A 13,138-nucleotide genomic window follows, 5' to 3' on the forward strand; every position below is an offset into this window, starting at 1 on the left:
TAACATTCAAAACACCCCCCGCCACCGGACAAACGATTGGACACCAAACAGTCATCGAGTACAAGAGTACCACAGACAGAAAGGAAAGCGGGAAAACTTGACAAAATCTGAGAAAGCGAGTATGAATAACCTGGTATCTAGGACGGATATAACAATAAAACCCGCTGACAAAGGAGGGGCAGTTGTAGTCTTGAATACAGCCGACTACTTACAAGAAGCATACCGTCAACTAAATGACCCAGAGTTTTACGAACGCCTCCCAGGGGATCCGACAGACGAATATGCGCGTATCGTAGCAATTGCAGAAGTGAAGAAACTGTTGGACGCAGGAAGAATAACACGCAGTGAGCACAAACTAATCCGACCAGCACACCCTCGTCCAGGTACGACGCTTCTACATACTCCCAGAAATTCATAAACCCGGCAACCCAGGTCGACCAATCATATCAGGCATATAGGTACAGCCGTACAGTAACCCAACCCATATCGGGGTACGTGGACAAATTAATAAGCCACATTCCTTGCACTCTCGCGTCGTATGTAAAGGACACCACACATTTTCTTCGAGATATTGCAGATTATGTTCGTGCCGAAAGATTCGTTCTTAGTTAATTACCCTTAATGTGTCCTCGTTGTATACAAATATCCCTCACGATGATGACATAGTGGCATTAAATAGCTTGTACACACACCATAGACAACCTGACACCCCAGATTTCCCTGCCATCGCAAGTTTGACGAGGATGGTCTTGGAACTGAACTCATTTGAATTCAACCAGGAGTACTTTCGACAAATTAGCGGAACCGCTATGGGTACCAAACTGGCACTAAATTATGCTAACATTTTTATGGGAAAGCTAGAATCCGTACTTCTGTCCAAAACCTCCTTGAAACCACTCTTGACGACATTTTTCTCATTTGGACCCACGGCGAGGACGAACTGCTAAGCTTTATCGACACTTACAATGCTGTGCATCCAAACATACACTTCACACGCACCTACTCGCAAGTAACCGTAAATTTTCTCGACGTTACCATAACGATAGAAGATGACAAACTCTCCACAATTCTACCGCAAACCAACGGATCGACAACAGTACCTCCATTACCAAAGTGACCACCCGCGCCACTGTAAAAACAGCATTGCATATACAGCCAGGCCCACCGTTTTAAGCGAATTTGCTCAAGAGACGCTGATTTTGACACGAGCTCACAGAGGCTAAAACTTATGCTGGATAAGCAGAAATATCCTGCACACGTAATTGATGACACTGTTCAATAAGCTAGAAAACTGAAGCGTGATGACCGTCTTATGAAGCGGCCACCACAACACAACCTGCAACAGACAAGCCTGTGTTTAACTTACAGCACGAACTTCCTCAACGTAAACATAATCTTTAAATGACATTACAACATACTGGAACAAAGTGTACGTCTGAAACGCGCATTTACATCCGCCCCTGGCGTCGTTTACCGACGATCGCGCAACCTCAAAGACACACACACTCTAATGTGGTATATCTACTCGAATGCAACATGTGCAGCATGCAATACATCGGACAAACAGAAACACCACTTAGGATTCGCTTTAATAATCACAGAGCCCACGCAAAATCAGCCCCAAATCTACCTCTATCGAAACATCTTAACCTTCCCGTCCATTCATGCTGCACTCTTAGAAACAGGATTTAAATCAAACCGGGAACGTGAACATCGCGAGTCATACCTCATACACCGGTTTAACACCCTCGAAAAAGGCATAAATGAGAACCCGGGTAAACTTGCAGCAATTAAAGCACTGTAAAGCAATAATAAACATAACAATTAAAGATTTCGCGGCACTGTAACTGTGACGGTGACTGGACAGTTGGAAATATCTTTTAATATCTTTTATTGTCACTACTCTCTCTGAGGTACTACTGTCGTCTATTTCTATCTCTATCTGAATAACCGACCAAGGGTTTTAAATTTGACATATCTAACAACCACCGCGTACAGATTTGAGGTAATTTTCTATATTCATAGAGCAGATCAGATGACTTGCTTTTCAAAACATTTAAATCAAGGAAGAATCTGCATAAACAGATTGTGCAGGCTGGGCCGCCCTATACCGCGACAACACAGCAGTGTTTAACAACATTTTGGAAATATTACCGTGAAGTTTAAAAATTACACCCAAGTTCAACCTGATCACCTCAGCATTGCATCAGCAAACTTCCCAGTATGAGTTTGACGTTGTAGATACGATGGGTATAAAGAACCTGCTATGGACTCTAGTGCCTTAAATTCTCACCTATTAAACAAAACATGTGGCTGACAAAGCAGGGTACTTCGCAGAAGTCTGTGTAGATATAGGGTTATAAGTGTCTACGAATTTATATACTAGGTGTCGTTCCTTGCCCTCCTACTTTTCCCAGCTTTGGTGGGGGGGTATAAACGGAAAAGCGGTGAAGTGGCCCTTTACTCCTCCCCTCCGGTTTCTCCAAGTAATTAGTCTACGTAAACTGTGTAAGCTCAAATTTTCCTTGAAAAAATGTGGGCCATTACAACGTTAAGCTACCCCGCATTGTTTCCTTCCGTATAGGTCGTTAGCTGCTAATGATTAGTCGAAATTTTCCGGGTCATGCTCACAGTACCTGCTCGTAAAACGACGCAACAAATGACTCCTAAGTGATCCACCACGTGATTACCACATACGCATGACTGCGTAAAAAAATAATAGTGAACTATTTTCAATACGCCGTATTGTTTGTCATTGGTTCTTCGCTATTCGTCAAAAATTTTCAATGTGCCATAAAATCTCCTCCTTGTTACGCGACGTCACAAGTCTGCGAAATCTCGCGGCGTTAAAATGAAGTGTGCACAATAAGCAGCACATTACTGTGCTGAACAATAACTCTTTTTATTTTTTCGGAAGAGTCAGACATTGTCTCTTTCTGAACGTAATTTAAGAAGGCTGCCCGCCAATCACATTAGCAGCGGCTGCTTATAGCAGCGGGCGAGATGGATTCATATGCATATAATAGATACTTTCAGTATAGTATAACGATGCTGAGCTGTTTTTGCGCGTGTACAACTCCCTGTGAACTCATCGTTGCTGACACAAAGGTAGAGAGAGAAAAAAATTGGACCATCTCCCCGAAGGGAACGCTGGTGGGATGCGAAGCAGCAGCGTTGCGCACGGGTGGCGTCACGGGTTGAACGGCGCTAACGCGGGTGCTGCGGTGAGCGCTGGAAGATTCGTTTGAAGCGAAACTCGGTGTAGCGTTTACATGGTGTAAGCGTTTGTTTGAAACGCAGACACGGGAGGCGAGCGGGCGTTGGAGCCGGCAGCTGCGGCGCTCCGGCGGGTGAGGGAGAGAGTGACGTACGCGCGCACCTGCGAGGGAAGCGTGCGAATGGTGCGTGACGTCAACGCCCAGCTGCGGCGTGACCTACCTGGCACCGCTCCAACACCTGCGCCGAGGGAAGCGCGATTGCCTCGCGTTTGTGCGGACGGACAGCGTTACACATGCTAGTCAAAGAGCTGCTACGCATCTAATAAACATTATTAGGAACAGACACAATCCTTTGCAAGCGGGCAGCCTTTTTAGTCCAGAAAACCGTGGACGCTGATCATCTCCCTGGTAAGGTAGATCAAGTAACGGGGTAAACTTGATAGCTGGGCTTCTCAACGTGCTCGAGTCCACTGCCTTGTAACAAGCCGCCGCGATCGCTGCAGGCTATAACATATGATAAGCAAAGTGAAGCAGGCTAATCGGAGACTAAAGTGCGAATGTTTATTAGCTAGGCACCACTAAAATACTGGACACTTCTACATACTCATCAACTCACAGCAGTTTGGATATGGAGCAGTGGCGATGCTATTCGTTTTCAAAGAAAGAAACTGAATTTCCTGAAAAAGGAGAGCGTTTGATCGAGCTATAAAACGTTTCCTGGTTCCCGCCCATATTTGCATCGCCGATTAATTAAATTTCAGTCCAGGCAGAACAAAATAAAATCATGGCAGATTGCCGTAATGTTATAGAGCCCCTGCTGAGCGATAGCCTCCTCTGCAATGCTCGAGCGCAAGACGAACAAGCGTGGCATGGGCAGCCCGCACCGCAGGTAGCCTACACTGCGTGTTCATGATACGCGGAGGACAGTCGTCACAGCAGAATCGTAGGACAAATTTTGTTACAAAATTACGTTATTGCTGCGTTCAAGTAAAACTTTGCCTGCCTTGTTAGTTTTCCAGTCTGCAGCCGACAATAATCACTGTCGAAAGTAGGGGGGCTCCGCCCCCCCCCCCCCAACATTCTCAGTGGGGGGGCTAGCGCCCCCCCCCCCCCCCCCCCCCCCGGTATATACGCCTATGGTAGCCAATCAGTCCTCAACGTCTTGGTCGTCAGTGCCGCTGAAGATCGGCGGACGCAGTGGCAACACGCCGGGACATGCAGTGGCTGGAATCTGGGAAGTACCTTGGCTGGTGGATTATTCCGGCATTGCTGACACTGGAGGTAAGGTGCGGCTTCGTAGATCCAGCTTCGAAGACTACACAACACCTCCACCAAATTATAAGGGGGTTCATTCACAAAACCAAAGGCCTAGGTTCAGCGGTGTCAAATACTGTCACGCGCGCTCTCGGCTCTCCGTCTTGGTCTTCTTCCGCTCCTACTCCTCATCCTCCCTCCCTTCCTCATCCCATGAGGAAGAGAGGTCCCTTCCCGAAGCTATTGGGAAATAAATATTTATATCACTGTTGACAACGCCTCCGTTGTGGTATACCCATTACTCGAAAAGAGCTGGCCCATTGAACCGTTAATCTACCTACACTTAAACACACACACACACACACACACACACACACACACACACACACACACACACACACACACACACACACACACACACACACACACACACACACACACACGCGCGCGCGCGCACGCACGCACGCACGCACGCACGCACGCGCACACACACACACACACACACACACACTGGCCACATTCGGTCAACGAAATTTCCTGAAAGTTGATACGCCATGTCTCTGGCCCCCTCAGAAGACAATTTAGATCATTTTTTACCGATTAAGAATTATGTAGGCTCTAGTAGACGCCGTCAAAATCTCTGACGTCAGGTGGCGTGGCCACCTGTTTTTTCCTTTTTTCGCGATTTCTCGCTTTAGCAAGCGTATATCCTCGCAGCAAGTGCTGTGCTTTTAGTAGTGTGAAAGGGTAATACCAGGGCTTAAAGTCAGGGGAGGGGGGCAGGGGGGCCCGGCCCTCCCTCCAATTTTTAAGGAGGGGCTCGGGCCCCCCTTGGCGGTAAACTCTAGCAATGCAGCACCCATTTGACAAGCGCTGCAGGTAATTTTTTTTTTGGCAGGATACCTTTGTGCAAAGGAACTATAGCTCACCAATTTTTTAAATAATAATTTAATCGCAGTTATACAGTTGATGGAGCGTCGATCAGCAAAAAAAATAAAAAAAGGAATAAACAGGTGTCATTGCACTTCCGAATGCAATTCCCCGAGACTCTGCACACCATGGGTCACTCACTATACGATGTTCCACTAATTAAGCTTCTTGGCACAAGATAGTTTCACGAGGCACCTGTGCTACCTGCTCGTGAATCAGTGAAGGTTCACCTTGGTCTCTTTAAGTTAACCGTCAATTTTCATTCGTTCAGCTGTGCATTATGAATCTACTGCAATGCCAAAGACGCATGTATTTTGTGACTTTTTTAGGCAAGTATATGTGTGAAAGCCAAATATATATAGCACTGTCGAGCCTGATGTTCTCAGTGCAGAGAGTGAACTAATGTTCTGCCTTGCAGACAGGCTTATTTGCTTTGGGTTCGCATACATTTATCAAATTACATCCCAAGATGTTTTTGAAAAATTATTTCCAAAATGCCCATTTTTCAGTGCTTGATTGGATCGGCACATTCAGCTTGGATCGGCATATTGAACCCGAGATGCACTCTGAATGATGTAATTATTTGTCTAACATTCATAAGCATTCGTTCAATTCTAGAGTGTTTGCGTCCCTACACTGTGATCGTACCAACACAACCTAATTCTGTGGCCTGCGAGAGTTGTGACGAAACTGATTTTCACCCACAATAATACTTTATATATATATATATATATATATATATATATATATATATATATATATATATATATATATATATATATATATATATATATATATATATATATATATATATATATATATATATATGTATATATATATATATATATATATATATATATATATATATATATATATATATATATATCGACAAAAATCATTTTTCTCTTTAGTGTCCCTTTAACGCGCGCCTACATCTAAACATATCGGTGTTCTTTGCATTTCGCCCCCATTTAAACGCGGCTGCCGTGGTAGGGAATCGAACCCGCGTCCTCGAGCTCAACAGCGAGACACCTTATGTGCTAACTATATCACGGCGGCTCAACTTCGAGAGTCGCCGGTGTGAATGAGTGTCGAACTGTCGCCGCTGAGGCGCTATAAACGACTTTACGTAAGACATATGGGCGCCGCCACCTTAGGCTGTTCAAGGACTGTTTTCTTATGTCGCGAGGAGAATTGATAAGGTCAGGAAACGTCGAACGCACCGACCCAATTCTGTTTTCATGTGTATGGGTACACGTCCAGTTCGTTTAGTTGTTCAAGATACAGAACGGCACGGTTAGCAACCCGATATGGAGGCACCGAAACCCATCCGTAAAATAGTCTATAGTGTCCGCGAATGCGCCCAAAGATAAACTTTTGGTGTAGCGCGAAGGAAACACGGATACAAGAAGGCACATGAACACCACACAATACTAGCAACAACATGTTTATTTTCAAGAACCAGACCGCTTACATACCATCAAAACCAGGCAGACCGCTGAACACGTGGGATCACTCAGATGATGCACAAAAAACCACTTCACCAAAGCAAAATCGTGACGTGATAAAACTATAAATCGACGCTTGCACAAAAAAACCCAACTCCTTAGGTGACAATGTTATCGATGGCTTGCTCACACAAAACTCACCGAGCGCATCGATAAGCTCGGCTTCAACTATAAGACGGGTGATCTCTTCTTCATGTTGACCAACAATGACGGTGTTCTGAAATAATGGTCGACAACCGCATGCATGAACGTGGAGTGCTAGAAGCCCATCAAGTCTATTTGATTTGTAATGGTGCTCTCTTAATCGCCCATTGACGCACCTGCTTGCTTTTCTCAGGAGAGCGGAACACGATAAATTACAAAACTCTTGCAATCAACAAATTAATTTGAATGCTTTTTTGTGCAACCAACTTTTTCTGCTCTATAACTGGATTTGTCATGGCGCACAGTTTCCCGAGCTTATCGGGCACTGAAAAGACTACCCTAATACTATCGCGAAGTGCCAGCTTTTTTAGATTATGGGACAGCTGGTGAACATAAGGGATTACAGCGGTGCGTCTCGTTTCTGAGGTTACGCGGCCATGTGCGTTACACTGGCTTGAAGTTCCGTGACCTCTTTTTAACTGCTTCTCTGCGACAGACACTAAAACATAATCTGGATAGCCAGATTCCTTCAGGCGAGAAATCTGGTTCTGGAAGCTATGCTTCGTTAGGTGGGCACAAGATTTGTTCAATGCGTTGCTGAGGCACATCGTCGCAATACCTCTCTTGGTTAGTTTCGAATGATTTGAATGAGATGGGAGTAAAGCTTTTTGAGCACGTGGTTCGTAGCTCCAGCATAGCTGGTTGTCAGAACAAACGAGACTTTTAAGTCTAAGAACCTAATAGCTCAGCCATTCAACTGTCACTTCTAGGGGGTCAAGACCTTCGCGAAACACATCCAACACATTGGCACTCTCACTTTCAAAATTGGTCCACCAGCTGTTAATAAAAATAATAAAATCATCTACATAACGAAACACTTCCTTAACATTTGTCCCCTCGATACGATCTGCCGCACACCTGTCACGTTCCGCTAGAAAAAGTTTGCTTAACACAGGCGCAATACATGAGCCTATACAAATACCATTTTTTTGCAAAAGTATCTCATTGTTCCATTTAATGAATGTCGAATTCAGATAAAAATGTAACAAGGTAATAAAATCATCAGCAGATACGCCCGACTGAGTAGAGAATTTGGCCATACCGAATTCATCAATGCTGGTTTCAACACATTTTAGCAATTGTGCATGGGGGAGGGAATAGTATAAGTCAGTGACGTCATTAAAAAAAGGCTTTTAGCCCTTCATTTTCGTGAGCTTCCATGAAGTCTAAAATATGGTCTGAACTCTTTACTAAAAATGGGTCACGAACCTCGAGAATATTGAGCTTGTCCAAGAGAAATGTAGCAAGTTCCTTTTGCCAGGTACCTATTTCCGATACAATTACTCGAAAAGGTATGTCCACCTTATGAGTCTTCGCGCTAAAAAATACGTCCAAGCTATCTTTCTTACTCTTTTGAATACCCTTAAGAGTTCCAAGGACTTTCGTGTTTTTGCATAACTGAATAGCCATTGCTTTTACTTTCTTCAAAGACACTTCTTTCTTCACCTTAAACAACCCAGAAAGAGGAATTCTACAAAGCAGGAATGCAAAAACACTGCGAAGCCTCCCTCTTTATCTCCCTGACACAGCGAATTATCGTTCAAGTACGACAACACACGCTTCCTCGCCGTCGGTGGCACGTCTCTCTTCTCACCGGATGGATGGATGGATGCTATGAGCGTCCCCTTTATAACGGGGCGGTGACATGTCTGCCACCAGGCTCGAAGAAAAAAAAAGAAAGAAAGCAAAAAAAAACCTTGCTTGTTTCATGTTGGCCTAATACCTTATCTACATTGATTAAATCTATGTTATTATACCAAAAAAATATAAATTCACGACCTTATTTTTCCCCCATCATTTATTTTTGTACTTTATCTCTACTTTTCTGCCACCAATACTCTAACCGTCTCTTACTTATTTCTATCGCGGACGTGTTCAGCTTTCCATTGTTGTCCCTAAAACCCAAGGCTTCATGTAGACTCGTGCCCACACGTATACCTGGGTGAATATCGCCACATTCAATCAGTACATGTTCCATCGTTTCCTTAGTTCCCCCGCAGTATGTACATTGTTCTTCTTCGTTACTGAATCTCGCTTTATAACTACGCGTTCAAACAGCAAAGCGCTTCCCCTTGAATTATCATAAAACCTTTCCCTCCTTATTTCGTTTTTTCCCTTTCGGTAGTTACTCAGAGCCGGCTTCTTTTCCATCGCTGCCATCCAATAAGTCCTCTCCGCCTCTCTGACTTTCCGCTTAATGCTCCTTGTTGCCATATCGCCCGCACTGCTAGCCGTATATTTACTGGTGAGCCTCCTAGTTCTTTTTCTCCACCGTCGGCGGCACGCCGCAACACCTGGCGAACGACGGTCAGGAGCTCAGGACTCTGTTTCTGAACGCCAAACTTGGGGCCGATCGAGTCCTAGGACTTGAACGACGTCACCAGGTAGATGGAGGCCTTCAGTACCTTGCCCTTAGCTTATTCCTCGTCGCAGGGGCGTAGCCAGAATTTTTGTTCGGGGGGGTGGGGGGGGGGGTGTTCAACCATACTTTATGTATGTTCGTGCGTGTGTTTGTATGTGTGCGTGTATATATGCGCAAGCAAAATTGAAAATTTCCGGGGGGGGGGGGTAACCCCTCCCCCCCCCCCTGGCTACGCCCCTGCCTCGTCGCCCGGAGGTGGCGAAGCTGTGGCGACCAGAGCGTTTCTGTCCCCGCCAATTGCAGATAAGCTGGCATCCGGCGACAGACGACTCGAAGGAATTCTGAAGCTGTACGACAAGATGGATTCTGTGCAGGCGAATCTGCCGATACAGTTCGCAGCGTAAAATTTTGAGCATCCTTTTTGCATGGCCGAGTGACGGCGAAAAGCCTGCGAAAAGCGCAAGGACGTCATCCGGAAGTATACCCGCGTGGATGCAGATGGGTTTCGAGCACTCCACGTTCATGCATGCGGTTGTCGACCATTATTTCAGAACACCGTCATTGTTGGTCAACATAAGGAAGAGATCACCCGTCTTACAGTTGAAGCCGAGCTTATCGATGCGCTCGGTGAGTTGTGTGTGAGCAAGCCATCGATAACATTGTCACTCGAGATTGTGTAAGGTGCGTTATTCACTTCCGAGAAATGTTTACAACTCTATTTTTGTCAGTTTTAAGTTACTGCTACCTAGTGTGGGGTACTACAACTGCTTCTAACTTGAGTAAATTACGCATAATACAAAAAAAAAAAAGCCGTTCGAGCCATTGCGAATGCTTCGTACGAAAGTCATTCGGAACCGCTTTTCCGTGAGTTGCACTTGGTCTCACTTCCAAACTTGTATGAACGTATCCTCATTAAACGCTATGAATCAGAGCTCAGAAAAAAATACAAATCCCTTAAAAGCATCGCCTACTTGTCCCCTAACCTAAATACATGTGACACCAGATTTCGCGAAATGTGGGAGGTCCCGCGTTGCAGAACTACTTACGGGGAACAAAGGTTGTGCATACAGTTACCACGTCTCCTAAATAAATAAGCTTTGTAGCGTGCGCATCATATCGGCTTCAGTTTTCGCGCTTCATATCTTTTCTATTGTTTTCATGTCTTTTTCTCTCTTTTTCTTCTTTCCACCAGATATTGTTTTAGGTGCAGAATTTTTGCACGTAAAGCTTAGCTTGTATAATTTCTTTAGGTTATTGACTTCATTCAACACTTCTTGTATGATGACTACACTTTCACTTTTGTCAAAACGTTGTATTATGTTAATTGGGAATATTTAATTTCATTTTGTACATTGTTATTTTTTGTTTTACCTGCACTGCTGTACTGCATTATGCTACTTGCTATGTGAATTCTTAGCTCTCTTTGTACTGCTGTCTGTCAAAGGCTATGGTCAGTGGACGCTTTGAAGCCCATTTTAGAGGCTTTTTGTCCACTGCCCACAACATCACTGTACGTTGTAACTTGTTGTTGAAAATAAACTGAAACTGAAACCTAAGGAGTTGGGCTTTTTGCGCAAGCGTTGATTTGCAGTTTTATCCCGTCACGATTTTGCTTTGGTGAAGTGGTTTTTTGTGCATCATCTGAGTGATCCCACGTGTTCAGCGGTCTGCCTGGTTTTGATGGTATATAAGCGGTCTGGTTCTTGAAAATAAACATGTTGTTGCTATGTGCCTTCTCGTGTCCGCGTTTCCTTCGCCAAAAGCCTTTCATATGAGTAACCAACTAGCCCACGTTGCAACCCTCATCGAAGATAAACATCTGCGCTGGGGCGGGAAAAGTCCTTCGTCTGTATACAACGACACAGCGGCCGAGTTGAAAGTGCTCGGAGCACGGACGCTGACGCGTTATCGATACGACGTGCTAAAACTTTCAAGAATTTTCTCGCAGGCGGTGTGTAGGAAAGGAACTTCCGCATTCTCGATCGCCGTCTCCGCTATTCGGGTCTTCGGACAAAAAACACAGATGGACGAAGTGATGCGGCACCATCCGTGGTGGTGGCTTTACACGGTGTCGCGCTGCTAAGCACGAAGGCGCGGGTTCGATTCCAGTAGCCACGGCGCCCGCATTTCGACGGGGAAAAACGAACACTACGTCTTTCTAGGATATAAACAGACGAATATAGCGGCTCTACAGAGAAGGCGAAGGATAGACTGCTAACCCGAAGGTCGCAGGATCGAATCCCGGCCGCGGCGGCCGCATTTCGATGGAGGCGAAATGCTAGTCTGCGTACGTAGATTTAGGTGCACGTTGAAGAACACCAAATGGTCGAACATTTCCGCAGCCCTCCGCTACGGTGTCCCTCATAATCGTATCGTGGTTTTGCGACGCAAAACCCCAACAGTTATTAAAGGGACGCTAAAGTGAAGTCATCTTAGACCGACAAGTTAATCTTTTAGAACTTTATTGTTATTATTTCCTCATCATAGGTTAATTAGGAGTAGAGAAAACAAAGGTGAAGGTTTCGTTTTTCAATTTCGCGTCGAAACTTCAGCGCGTGAACGTCGCCGTGACGTCACGAATTTCGAAGTCTATTTGCGTATTTTGGCCACGTTGGTTCAATGAAACTTCCTAAAACTCGGTACGTGAAGACCTTGGGCCCCTTACAACACAAAATAAACATTTTTATACCGACAAACGGTTACAAAGGAACTGGCAGACGCCGTCAAAATCTATGAGGTCACGACGAGCTGGTGCGGGAACTTCAACGCGGCGACACCACCTGTATTTTTTTTATCTTCGGATCGTGGAGACAGGGGTTCGAATCTCACCACACCAAGAAATATTTTTCGCCAAGAATTTCTTTCTCTCTTCTGTACTCGTTCCTCTCCCATCAGTTATTGCATCCCACGCCGGACAAATTGCCGCGCCTGTTCTGCAGAAGAGGAAGGCGACGAAGAAGAAAGAATGAAGGCAGCTTCGCACTAGGGGTGCCGAGCCTGAAGGAAGCGCGGAGCTGGGCGTTGCTTCTCTTCCTCCTCGGTTGCTTTCTTTTTATTTCATCCATCTGTTTTTCCTGTCTCTGTTTATTTCTCTCTATTTATTTCTCGCTCTTTCTTTCTCTCCTATTCCTTGCTTCCTCTTTCTTTCTATCGCTTTCTCTCTCCCATTATTTGTTTCTTCCTCTCTGTTTCTATGCTGTGCTTTACTCTCTCTCCTCTTCCTTGCCCTCCTCCTCACCCTGACTTCCATTTCCCGCCACTTTGCTATGCTATACTCTACAAGGCTATGCTATGCTAGCGTGCCTGGATAGCCGAGTAGTTGGGACGTCGCCTTGATGCGAATCCTGCCTCGCCAAGAGTTTGTTTCTCTCTCTCTGTACTCGTTCACACACCTATCAGAGTTATTCCATGCCGCGCCGGAGGAATCGGTGCACGTGTTTCGGGAGCGATTTTGAGACCCCTGGTTTAAGCCGACCGAGTCCGCGCAGAGCGAACAGCGATCATCATCATGAACCGGCACGCGCTCTCTTCCTCTTCTGCTTCGCTCTCAGAACACGTGCGCCGATTTCTCCGGCGCGCGTTGCCATAACTCTGATGGGCGAGAGAACGAGCAGAGAGAGAAAGAGAGATTCTTGGGGGAAAAGATTTCACAGCGAGCGCCT

This window comes from Rhipicephalus sanguineus, chromosome 7, assembly GCF_013339695.2.
Source record: "Rhipicephalus sanguineus isolate Rsan-2018 chromosome 7, BIME_Rsan_1.4, whole genome shotgun sequence".
Classification (NCBI taxonomy): Eukaryota; Metazoa; Arthropoda; class Arachnida; order Ixodida; family Ixodidae; genus Rhipicephalus; species Rhipicephalus sanguineus.